Source organism: Podarcis muralis, chromosome 17 (genome assembly GCF_964188315.1).
Source record: "Podarcis muralis chromosome 17, rPodMur119.hap1.1, whole genome shotgun sequence".
Taxonomy (NCBI): Eukaryota; Metazoa; Chordata; class Lepidosauria; order Squamata; family Lacertidae; genus Podarcis; species Podarcis muralis.
The window spans coordinates 38,586,057-38,599,414 of NC_135671.1; the positions used below are offsets into that span (position 1 = coordinate 38,586,057).

General features: G+C 47.0%; 1 protein-coding gene across 1 annotated transcript in view; it reads right to left on the reverse strand.

Moving 5' to 3' along the window:
• The window catches only part of BGN (biglycan), a 45,163-nt gene extending 32,188 nt beyond the window's left edge, over positions 1-12,975 (reverse strand). Inside the window, exon 1 of the mRNA XM_028711948.2 lies at positions 12,540-12,975. The gene's annotated coding sequence lies outside the window, so the exon portion shown is untranslated. The remainder of the gene's footprint in view (positions 1-12,539) is intronic.
• Between the last annotated feature and the right edge of the window lie 383 nt (positions 12,976-13,358).

The following is a 13,358-nucleotide window of genomic DNA, read 5'->3' on the forward strand; positions in this document are numbered from 1 at the left end:
AACTGAATGAATCACGTCTTCTTTTTAACATACAAGGGGCTCACTTTGAACCATACAGCTATGATATCCTGTTGCTTCACTCTTGTGCACCAAATATGGTTCCTCCTAAGAAGGTACCCAAATCCTGCTCTGAGGCACTTTTTCTGCTAGGGTTGCAAAATTTGTTGTGGGGAGGGGCATTGACCTGCCCCAGTCCCTTTCACAATCTGAAGTGTTAACTTTTAAGCCCATTAAGATTTTATTGGCATACATATAACATGATGCTTATTTTTTGCATGTTAAGCTGCTGTTAAAGGCACGGGAGCAGCCAAAATGTTGGCTGCCTTTATCCAAACTAATACTCCCATCCGTCACCTCAGGTCTTTGCTGTAACATGGATGTGTCTGCAGTCGAGACCATTGGCAGGAATTTGTGAAGTAAATATCTGAGGCTATCTCTGAGTGCTACAAGCACTGAGCTGAAGATGCTGGCAAACAATTACTCATATTTTACGTAAAGGTAAAGATACCCCTGACTGTTAGGCCCAGTAGCGGACGACTCTGGGATTGCGGTACTCATCTTGCTTAATTGGCCGAGGGAGCCAGCGTACAGCTTCCAGGTCATGTGGCCAGCATGACTAAGTCGCTTCTGGCGAACCAGAGCAGCGCATGGAAATGCCGTTTACCTTCCCCCTGGAGCGGTACCTATTTATCTACTTGTACTTTGACATGCTTTTGAACTGCTAGGTTGGCAGGAGCAGGGACCGAGCAATGGAAGCTCACCCCATCGCGGGGATTCAAACCGCCAACCTAGGCAAGCCCTAGGCTCTGTGGTTTAGACCACAGCACCACCTGCGTCCCTTACTCATTTTTTAGTCTTGGTCAGTTTTAGTCTTGGTTCGGAAAGACAAACTCAAGCTGTGTACTGTTAGCACTCATCCGTCCCAAGAGGCAACTACTGCATTAGCAACACCAAAGTGACCTTCCCAGGACACAAGCCTGTGTGTATGGGGTGTTAGGGGAGGGGATAATACCTCTGGTGGAGAACAGGTCATGCTCCTTCTGGGGTAGTTTTTCCACCTTTAGTCCCCACTCTCACCTCATCTCTCACCTGTGGTGCCTAGAAGCTGTCAGCGTGTGACAGTGGCCACAATCCCAGCTAAACCAGGTGAGAGTCGCCGATGAGTCGGGGACTTTCCCTGCATATGAAGACAGGCTCCGGCAGATTGAGTCCACGAGACCAGTACTGGGTCAAGAAGGCAGTTTCTATGCTGTGTACACACTATACATTTAAAGCACATTTGAAGCAGGGTTCCCCCCCCAAAAAAAAAACTCTGACTGAGGTAAACTGCAGTAAACAGTGGATTTTTCCAGGGGGAAGCAGAAGTATGGGGGGGCCTTGCTCCCACAATGGTAATGGGGTGGTATCCTCCATAGTGAGGTAGTGGGGGGGGGGCTGAGAGGGCCATCACCCCGGGCAGAGTTTTTTTGGGGGGTGCATCAAGGCACCCTGCCCCTTGAAATAAACAAATTAAGGTCTTATGTATATAATAAGTTTCATAAATGTACCAAGCAAACACGTACATAAATATATAAACCACATGTCTGAAGCAGCACAGGAAAACAGCCATTTTGACTCCCAAACTGACCAGGTGTTTTCTCTGCAAAGTCCAATGGAAAAGCCTCCCCGTTGTCTTTTCCTTCACAAATCCTGTCTTAAGGGTATGTCTGTGTATGAATAGGGTGAGCCTGTGACCTGGCTCAGGAACTAAGTATTTATCATTACAAAAGACTGGCCAGGCTCCGCAGGGTATCCAATCAAGTAAGCATTAACAGGTAACTTGCCAGACAGGAGGTAAACAACCCACTCAGATTTCTGCTGTAGCCCACCCTTTCTGTAATGTAGGTATGATGTTTCTGGGGGTGGTCTTGGACTCCAAGGCGGGCATTTTAAAATGTCTATATAAGGGCGGGCACACCTGGGTTTGGGGTCCTCCTCCTTCTCCTGTGTGTGAAGAGGACACCCTGTTGCAACAGTTCAATAAAGATCAGGCTTACTAGCTGCTCTGCTTCTCAGTATTCTCTGGTCGGTCTCTGTTATTTTCTCCGACCGATGGAGAACCTGCAGAGGACTCTAAAAGGGCTCTTGTGTCCCCCATAAGGGAACAAGGGCAGATTTTCGTTTATGACACCCTTCATGAGCAGTTGCATCCTCAGCTCCCTCCAGCTGGAGAGCAGGTGAGAAGGACGCAGCAGGCGTGCCCCCTGGCCTGTGACCCCAGCGCTGCTTCTCCGAGGGGCACTGCTTGCAGGGAGGGCACCGTGGGCTGTTGCGTCCTTCTCACAGTGCCCTCCTTGCGAGCCCAGCACCCCTTCCAAAAGCAGCGCTGCAAAGCGACAAGGCTCATGGGGCACCCTGAGCATGCCTCGCTTTGCAGCAGTGGGCAGGGGTCGCTCCTGCTGTGCGACCTGCCCCCAGTGCGCCCTGAGCCCCAGGCGCAAGCAGGGGACACTCTGCCGCTGGTCTTCCATTGCATTTGAGGCAACAGGTTGGCTTAGAGTGCAAAGGACTGGCCATGTGGCATGCGCAACTCTGCCTTCCAACAGAGGGGAGTGGCTGGGGTGGAACAGCTACTCTGCCATCTGCTGCTTGAAATGGCCTCCTCCATCTGCCTTACGAGGTTGTGCAATTCACACACACACACCCCCGAGGCCTGGCTAGAGTCCAGGCCTGAGCACCTTTTGGAAGAGTTAGAAGCACTTCCTGCATTTTGAGGCTGGTTGGGGGGGGGGGGATCAGGGGCTTATGCCGATAGGTGATGGGAGACTTTCCAGGCATTTAAATGTGATTATATTTTATTCTGTCTTGTTGGGAGGTATGCTTTTGTTACCCACCTCAAACACCCAGGATGTGGTAAATAAGCTTTAAACCCAAACAAACTTCTAAAAAGACCGACTCCACTTGGGACTGAAGCCAGTGTGCCTCTCATGCCCTCCAGCAACCTAATAATCCTAGAAATGTAGAACTTTGTTCCAGGGCCAGGGCTTTTTTTCAGCCGGAACGCGTCGGAACTGTGTTCCAGCACCTCTCCCCATGCCACGCCTCTGGTTCACATTAAGATTATCCCTGGAGCGCAAAGAGGACATCCTCTGTGGGCACTGGAGAGGGTCTTCTCGTGAGCCAGAGGTGCACCGGGGCTTTAATGAGGCTCTTCCCGGGCTAACAGCTGGTGTGCGGGGAAAAGCTTCCCCTGCCTCTGCTCTGTGAGACTTGTGCAAGTCCCTCTGGCTTGTGCAAGTGAGCAGAAGGGAGAGGGCAGCTTGCAGGGCAGACATGCAGGGGGAAAGCTTCTATGCGCATTAGCTGTGCTGTTCACAAAGCAGCCCTCCTTCTTCCGCTGGCCGGAAACAGGAGGGACAGGGCAGCATTCCTGCACCGTTTTTTCTAGAAAAAAAGCACTAGCATAACAGAAATTAGGGCTCACCTGCCCCAGTCTGTTTTCAGTGCCAGAACTTTCAGCCCTGCAACTTATTTATTGCTGACAGTGCAGCTACTACATCACACTGCTCCAAGATGGGGCAGGAGGAAGTGGTTTCATGACATCACAGGCTCTAACCAATCAGGGCAGCCCTCAGTTGGCTCATGCTGCAAGCATGCTCACTTGGTTTTCCCTGAACTCAGTCCTGGAGAAGAGAAAGTACATGTGATACACTGTGTTTTGATGTGCTTCCACAGCACCCCCATTGTTCATCATATTTATATCATATTTATATACACTCTGGAATGAGAGTGGGGCAGTGTTATCAGAGGAATTAGGTTCTGGGCAGGATGTAGCCTGGGCACCTCTGTTTTTAACCACTGGCTGCAAGTAACCAGAAGTGAAGGAAAGGCACTCTACACATGTTCAGAGGCCCACTCTGCCTAATTTTTTCTATATCACCTATCTCTGTTAGCCACAAAACCTGCCAGTTCTACCATCCACAGCACTCTGCAACTCTTAATTTATCTACCTTTTTGCAGTATTGCTTTTCTGCTCCCCAGTTTTTCTTCCCCAATCTGCTCAGTGCTTATTTTGGCCTTGAAATTTCCCAAGTGCTGCCATTCAGCACTTAAGGGTTTGAAGCAGCTGCATTCGTCTAGAAACTCCTTGCAAGAACTCAGCTGGTCTGTGTATTAGCTAACAAACCATACGGGCTGCATGTTGAGAATATACATTTTACATCCACAAAATCAAAGTGAAACCAAATAAGGTCTGAAACTTCTTTTCAGCCTTGATGACTGTCAATATAAAATTCTCCACATTTTTGCTTGCTTTACTTCTGACCTTAAAAGTAATATGGACGAATGTTAAAAGACTGTGCTGTGCAGAAATGTGAATTAAGTTTCTCTGACTTTTAGCCTGGGCTAAGAGGGAGACCTAACTCACAGCCTGCAATCTAACCCCGTTAATTTTCCACAGCAGTGCCCATTCACAGCTCCATTGCATTCCAGTGAGACTTGCTCTGCAGAACTTCTTGATGGGTTGTGCCCTCATGGTAAATAGAGAGGCGGGTGGCATTTAGGAAGAGCCTTGCTAGATCAGGCTAAAGGAACATCTAGTCCAGCCGTCTGTTCTCCTAGTGGCTGTCCATAGAGGCTGCATATGCAGAACCGTATCATCTCTGACCACGGAGGCACAGCAGAACTTTCGTGGCTAGATTTAGATTTCTTGCCACAAAAAAGTATTGCGCCAGCCCTGACTGTGCTCCTATCCTGGCACTTTTACAGTTACCCGAAATGTAACTGCACAGCTCCACACAGCTCCCTCTGTGTTACAGCATTCTCCCATGCACTGGGATCCAGCCAGATTTTGCTGTTTATGAAACAAACGTAGGAGACCAGGCTTTCATCATCTGTACTCTTTCAGCTCACCAAACTGCACTCCCCTTTACCAAAGGGAGGCATCCAAACTCCACGCCTTACATTTGTCTCTAAACCGCAAGTAATTTGGCTTCTGTCCGAACATGTAACCATTTTTGGGACGGGATTATATTTTTAACAGCAATGCCAATGAGAGGACATTGTGCAACATAAGCCTGCAATCAAGCAACCCTCTAGATCCCAAGAGCAGTTCTGAGTGATTCTGTCTACAATAGAGTCCTAAATAGTCCAGCTTTCAATATTTTCAAAAGTAGGTTTCCAGCCCTCATGGTTGTGATGGCTAAAAGCTATCAAAGAAAGCCCAAGTCAAGTTTGCTATTTCAGATCTCCTGAATCAAATTTTTTTTATAAGGGGAGGAATCTAATTAATCGGAGTGAGGATAAATGTTCCATGATCATATAAATCTCAGATTTAAGAGTCAATAGCCACGTTTTCACATAAAACCAAGCCAAACTATGACTTAGGGCTTGCCCACACTTCCACTTGTCCTGCTCTTTACTGTTGAATCACAGCAAATGTCAGATTGAAGTTTACCCGATTCTGCAGTAGAGAGAAGGTTTTCTTGGGGCTACAGCAAATGGAAAACCTATTGGACCCAAGGACAAGTGGGAAGCCACCCAGAGCTGTGCTTTCTAGGCAGAGAACAAGCAAAGAGTGGGCGAGCCCTTAAAGGAATGTGCTGGAGGAGCATAGCAGCCAAGTAAGCCAAGGCTTGCTTAGCATGTCATCAGAGCCTCAGATCATGGTTAAGCTCTCTCCTCATTAACCACCATCTATAAAAGGTAAAGGACCCCTGACAGTTAAGTCCACTCACGAACGACTCTGGGGTTGCGGCACTCACCTCACTTTACTGGCCGAGGGAGCCGACGTTTGTCCACAGACAGTTTTTCCAGGTCATGTGGCCAGCATGACTAAGCCGCTTCTGGCAAAATCAAACACTGTTTACATTCCTGCCTAAGCAGTACCTATTTATCTACTTGCACTTTGATGTGCTTTCGAACTGCTAGGTTGGCAGGAGCAGGGACCGAGCAATGGGAGCTCACCCTGTCGCAGGGATTCAAACCGCTGACCTTCCGATCGGCAAGCCCTAGGCTCTGTGGTTTAGACCACAGTGCCACCCGCATCCCTAACCACCATCTATAGCCAAGGCTTATTCTTGGCTGCAGACAATGCTTCAGGAACCTTGGCTTAGCTGCTGCGCTGCAAGCTGCCTGATGGGAACCAGCATGTTTGAACATTTCCAGTAAACCATAGTTTGCCTTACTGTGCTACATGAACCTGGCGACTGTGGTGTAGTACAATGGGGAGCGACTGTAGGGCACATGTTTTGCATGTAGAAGGTGCTGGATTCATTTCCTGATATCTCCAGTTTTAAAATGAACAGGAGATACTTCTGCTAGAGCTCTACTGGAGCTCTGACCATTTTTCACTTTACTATTTCACATTTTAACTTTTGGGCCATTTCTGCACACATTTGAGAAGATGCCATTATATGCACTTTGAGCCATAGCAGTTCACCTTCCTAATCCACTCCAAAGAAAGTGAGTAAACTGCAATAAATAACAATGACTAAATAGTACTCTTTCATAACAAATCTGCTTCCTGCTCCTATAACTACAATGGAAAATAGTTTGATGGTGACATTGCATAACCTCCAATATTGTGAAAAATCAGAATGACTGCTCAATATTGGGGGGGGGGTTCAGTTTTGTTTGCCTTTTAAAAAGAAACTACCTAATTTGCATTTCTTGAAATGATAAGTGAATCAAACACAAATAGCCTTCAAAATTTGCACTTGTCCAAATTTGGAGCTGCAAATCTCCAACAGAAATACATTATATTAGGGGAAGATGTGCATCAAAATGCATACCAGTATATTCATGAAAATAGCATACAAAAAAAACATTATATCGGGGGAATTACTTGAAATGATGTGTTTTATTAGTCGCAACTGCATACAAATATGTGTTTTTTAGGAGATGGTCACACTGAAATGCTGACAATCCCGCACCCAAAAGAATGCAATTTCAGTGGAAATATGGGGAACCAAATTCAATATTAGCAAATGAGAGAATGTTGACATTGACCAACTCTCCCATTCCTACCTAGTACTGTACATGCTTTGTCTAGATGCAGCCTCTATCATGCAGCTGGCATTCAAAGCAGGCAATACTGAAGTTAATGGAACAGGAGTCTGACCTGGGGCTTGCTCACCTTTAAGCATTACTTAGCTGTTAATCTACTTTTCCCACATTCAAATTAGCCAGAAGAAATATCAACCTCAGATACGCAGATGACACAATCTTGATGGCAGAAAGTGAGGAGGAATTATAGAACCTTTTAATGAAGCTGAAAGAGGAGAGCAAAAATATGGTCTGAAGCTCAACATCAAAAAAACTAAGATCATGGCCACTGGTCCCATCACCTCCTGGCAAATCGGAGGGGAAGAAATGGAGGCAGTGAGAGATTTTACTGTCTTGGGTTCCATGATCACTGCAGGTGGTGACAGCAGTCACGAAATTACAAGACACCTGCTTCTTGGGAGAAAAGCAATGACAAACCTAGACAGTCTCTTTAAAAGCAGAGACATCACCTTGCCAACAAAGGTCCGTATAGTTAAAGCTATGGTTTTCCCAGTAGTGATGTATTGAAGTGAGAGCTGGACCATAAAGAAGGCTGATCGCCGAAGAATGGATGCTTTTGAATTATGATGCTGGAGGAGACTCTTGTGAGTCCCATGGACTGCAAGAAGATCAAACCTCTCCATTCTTAAGGAAATCAGCCCTGAGTGCTCACTGGAAGGACAGATTCTGAAGCTGAGGCTCCAATACTTTGGCCACCTCATGAGAAGAGAAGACTCCCTGGAAAAGACCCTGATGTTGGGAAAGATGGAGGGCACAAGGAGAAAGGGACGACAGAGGATGAGATGGTTGGACAGTATTCTCGAAGCTACCAGCATGAGTTTGACCAAACTGCGGGAGGCAGTGGAAGATAGGAGTGCCTGGCGTGCTCTGGTCCAGGGGGTCACAAAGAGTCGGACACGACTAAACGACTAAACAACAACAAGCTGTTAATCCACTTTTCCCACATTCAGATTAGACCAAAGTTGTCCACACCCTCACATATTAGAATTTGTATATTTGAATTTGCATAGCCTTCCCCGTTCATGCCAGCAGGCATTCCCTTTTGTGTTTGTCCCTGCCTTCTAATTAGATTCTGTTGTGCCAATTAAGTACCAACAGGGCATGTACATAGAGAGCTGCAGATGTGCCCTGTTGTTGTTGTTTAAAAAAAATCCCCACCCAAGAAGCAGGCAAAAACACACAGCTGTAAATTTGCTTGTGCAGTTTTCTGGTTGTGTGCAAATCTGACGGACCAAAGTAAAATTATTCCTCCATTCAATATCACCCCTGAAATAGTTACAAGTACAGCCAAAAAAGAAATGAAAGCATTGAGGAAGATGTGGGCGTGGAAAGGGGAATAGCAGAAAGTGACAACTGAGCCTTTCACCCCAAAAGACTGGAAAAAGCCAAGTGACGTGGTTTGGAGCCTGCTTTTCCCCAATTTATTGGATTATCCCCATATCAGGTAAACCCTTATGTTCAGATGGGAAGTATGAGATGGGTGTTGTTTGAGAATAATTTCATGTGGACTATGCAAATTAAATGGGAACACAAACAGCTGCAAACACACAATAAACTCCACTGTGGGCAGTCCCCTGAGTCTATGTTTCGGAGAGCCATGTGGTTCCCAGGAAGCTTATCAGGGATTCCTCAATGATAACACCAATAAGAGTGACAGCCTGAGTGACAGCATGCCTCCTGCATCTTCCAGTTTTGAGGTGGGAAGCTTTTGGTTCAAACTTTGCCTTTGCCACTGTTGCTCAGATTTAGCCACCCACAATATCAACCTGCCATACTGGATTGTTGTAAATGTATGCGCTTTGAACATCCTAAACCACAGTACAAATGATTTATGTTAGTAGCAAATTTTAGAAGCCCTAGAAATAAAACATGATTATATAATCATACACACAAACACACATGTGGAAGTAGGACCCCTTTATTTGACAGATGTTCTGTCCTCCCTCGTGTATAGTATTTCCTGGTATATTTGATTAAGTATGAACCAGGGGAGCCAGTGCAATCAAGGGAGCTCAGATTCACAACAGACAAAAGGACCCATCAAAGTGCAGTGGACTGTGGGGTTCATACAGGTATTCTGCCTCTCTAGAGGCAGACTGAGAGTTGTGATGCTAATGAAACCAGCCATCAAGGACTTCCAGACTGTCCCTGCTTTCAGGTGCAGCCACGTCCCAACAAATTTGATTGGGAAGTCTCATTCAACAAGCCTACTTCCCCAAAAGATCAAACATTTTGCAATATGAAAAGTGACAGGAAAATGCTGGGAAGTGTGGGGTAACATTTGCTTTGATGCGACGTCATGTGACTTTCCCACAAACAAATCAAAATGGGTGCTCATTTAAAAGCAATGTTGTCCAATCTTCCTGCAGACAAATCAGGATGAAGCTCAATCAGGAGGTTGTCTGACCCTGTGTAATATATCTGTATCACTAGTGTGATAGAGATTGCACACATGGTGTTGGTAGAACCCAGACAAAGCTTTCGCCAGCAGCGTGCCATATCTCTAATGGAGGGTTAAGAAGCATTTGAGCTCAGCTCAGAGATGGGGTGGTGAGGAGAGGTTGTGCCCGAATGCCATGTTCCGTGGCTGGGAGCAGCCTGTGGGTCTTGGGCATCTGTGGCTATGTGGAGCCAAGCTGGTGGTTCTGTGGCAGGCAGTGCGCCATGCCTGCCAGCTCAGCAGCCAGCGTGCCAAGAAATCCGCACGCTCCACAGGCAGGGGCTGGCACAAGGAGGTAGAGTTGATGAGCATGTGTGGGTTTTTCTCCCAGCCCTCCCTGCCCTAGCCTGCTGGACCTCCTCTCTCAGATATGAAGTTAGGAACCATGATGCCTCTCATTTACATTGACTACTTAACCCTTTCCATTGCCCCCACCATGCCTTGCAAAATTCTGACCTCCAGTGCCATTTTCCTTCACTTGATGATAGCCACCAACTCTCTCATAATACCGTTTAGTTGGATGCCTCTCCCTATATAGTATAAGCCTTTGCTAACCCAGCTTCCTCCTCTTTTTTGCATTTAGCATCTTCTCTTTTGCAGGACTCTTTGAAAGGATCAAGGAGGCTTTGCTTAAACTAGCCGGTTTTTGTGGTTTCCTATCCCCCTTGAGGCCTCCCCATATAAATGCTTCCAAGGGTGGGATTGGATGCTCCTGGAGACGTTGCAGGATTTGCTGTCCCGGTTTGCAAACATTTATGCTGGCTTTGAATGAAAAGCTCTTCCAGTCTGCTCTGCTCATGTTTCATTCTCACTTTGGACAAACAAGCCAACCAAGTACCTTATGCCATCCATAACTAACAGCTTTGCTCAGATAAAAATAAGATAAAATAATGCAATGCTGGCTTGCTGGGCCACAGGCACAGATTTCAGTGGGCACCAGATCTAATCTAAGGAGGAACCTGAGGGTCTTTGAGGTTGGCAGACTGAGAAGAGGGGTGGGAATTGGGGAGGGGCTGTAAATGCCGCAGGATTCTATCTCTAGCTAGGGGAGAGAGGTGGATTCCCCAAAGTCAACAACAAGGGAAATAGGAGAATGAAAGCTTCTAAAAGAGGAGGTAGCGTCTAGCAGTATGGGATGGGGAAATGAGGCACAGTCCTGGGACAAAGGACAATGCAAAAAAAACTGATAGGCGGTAGGTTCAGAATGGGCAGAACAAAAAGTACTTTTCTGCACAACCTCTGGTTAACTTAAGGAATTTGCTCCCATGAAGTGTGGTGATGATGGCTCAGACCGCTTTACAAGGGGATTAACCAAATGCATGGTGTAAGGTACTAGTGGCAATGAGCCACAAGAGATGAGTGAAACCTCCACATCCAGAGGCATATGAGATATGGACTTCATGTGGGATTTGGCTGACCACAGGATGCTAGATTAGATCCACCCGGCCTGAGCCAGCAGGGTTCTGTTTATGATGATCTTTTGTGATACCAGGTTGGTGCTGAGGATGCAGGAGTCAATGAGGAGGGCTGTGTGTGTGCCACAAGTCCATGGAGCAGAGGGATGGGGGTCTGGTGGCATTGAGCTTCCTAAGAATCTTGACCTTCACTTCTCCTTTTTTTAACCCCAATATTTTTTAATTTGTGGTGGGCAGGAGTAGAAGTGCACCGAGCCACCCGTTAGGAACATGCACACAATAATAGCAGGTTCAAGTTTCCTTGCGCACATAAAACATGCAACAAATTAACTAGGTGAACGCAATCCACCAGCACCCCTGCTACAATTCCCATACTGCCAAATGCTGTGACCAAGGGCATTGCCCATTATCACCCAGTTCACACATTTACATTTGTCCTCCTGACAAAGATGTACCTAGGGACCCTAAGGAATATTCACAGGACTGGCACAGTTGCTGGCAAAAAATCCAAACACACACACACACACAGTCCTCCTTTATGACCTCCAAGGACCCTTCTGACTCTGGAAAGTTGCCCAACCCACTATTGTGTTCTTGCACCACCAGTGTTCCCTTCAATGGGGCTTTGTGCAAGAGAGCTCTCCAGTGGATTGGGCCCTGCATCATGGATCTCATTCCACCAGCCTTAATGATGGGGAAATCCACTGTGTGAGGTCCCCCCATGCCTCATGGTGGCAGGACCCCCTCCGCATATCAAGCAAAGAGAAGACCCCGCCAAGGCAACCACCCCTTCAAAGAAGTTTGGAGACCCTGGTAATGGTGCAAGAATAACAGGAGACCTCAATGGATTGTTATGGCTGAGCTCAGAATGTGGCCCCAGCATCTATAAATTTTGCTACCAAGGAGAAGAAAGCCAGCAGCAGCAGCCTGGGAACCCTGAAGATTGTTCGAGGGAACGAGAGCGAAAACCAAGGAATCCTGTCTTGTTCTTGAAGGGTTAGGCAGCTGCCAAGCAGATGAAAGTAACAAACGGAAACCTGAGAACTACAGAGTTTAAGAGCAAGCTGTTAACAGCCCAATTCTCATCAGCTTGTGGGGAAGGGGAGCAGAGTTGAGGGAAGTGGCAGCGACAGGCAGCAGATAAGAATTCCAGTGTAGATAGATAGACAGAAAGACAGATACACACAAACACACGGCAGTGGAATTCATATCTATATGAGGCTTAGGACAGAGGGAGGGTGCCAAGTAGACTTCTCCCGTGGTTGGAGAGGTCGTCCAGGACTCCTGGGTTCTGTTCCCCATCACTAGAAAGAAGCTAGTATAAGGTTTTAGGGCTTTGGGGGGGGGTAAATGAAGTAATAGTAAATATGGTAAGGGTAGACTCAGAAGGCAACATTCCTAGAGGAGAATGGGATTTCATGAATTAAGTTCTAATGGTTAGAGCAAGGGAGCCCTGGAAGTGAAGGTTTAGTGAGAGCAAGGGAGTCTAGCGCACAAGTTCATGGCTTTCATCCCCTTGACTGCAATCCCTGTGTGGTCCATTCATTAACTCAACCACCACAGGGACAGTCCGTGTGAAAAACTTTGCCAGACACCCTGGGGATGGAGGGAGCGGGGTGCAGAAGGAAAAGAAAAGGTACCTTTGGGTCAGAATGTGGTCCTGGGTGTCACAACCTGGGGCAGACTTTCTTCTCTAGCCAAATGCCTGCTTCCTTCTGCCTGTAAATCCCCTTCTTCTTTCTTCCTCTTCCCTGACTCTGTGGGTTTTGCTTTTTCTTCTTTGCTGCTGCAGACGGGAGCTGTGTGTGTCAAGCCCTTCTCACGGGGCTGGAGGAGACTGCGCTGCGCTGGAGGGACGGGAGAGGAGTTGACTTCCCTTGTAGGCAAGCTGGTTTCAATGAGGTACAGCACACTCTCTACGCACACAAACACTCCCTCCCAAAAAAATGACTTCAGGGGCTGAACCGTCATGTGGTTTCCATCAACCACCTGCCAAAAGGATGGGGGGGGAGGAATTAAAAGAGAGAGAAAACCACCCAGCCTCAAGGATGGAAGTTTTCAGCCGCCCCCTCCTCTGTCCAAAATGGCAGGCTTTCTTGTCAGTTCTTATTTTCAAAGTAGCCACATGAGTGAGTGAGTGGGCCAGGAGGGTGGTGAGGGAACAAAACTGACACCCCAGCCCACCCCCTAAAAAATAATAATAATAATGGGGGCAGGGTAGGATTTGGTCACCAAACTCTGACTATGTGGCGCCAGAGAGGATGGGCTTTTGTGTTGGTTTAAGGCCATGCAAAATATTTGTCTTCCCCTGAGTGGAAGAAACTGACCAGCGATAAAGATGAAAGGGGGGAAGCCATTTTGTTGGTGAGGAACTGGGCATATGCTGTTTTAGGCCTCTGAACAAACAATGGGCAGAATGAGACAAAGAGACAGAGAAACAAGATTGCGATACGAGGGGA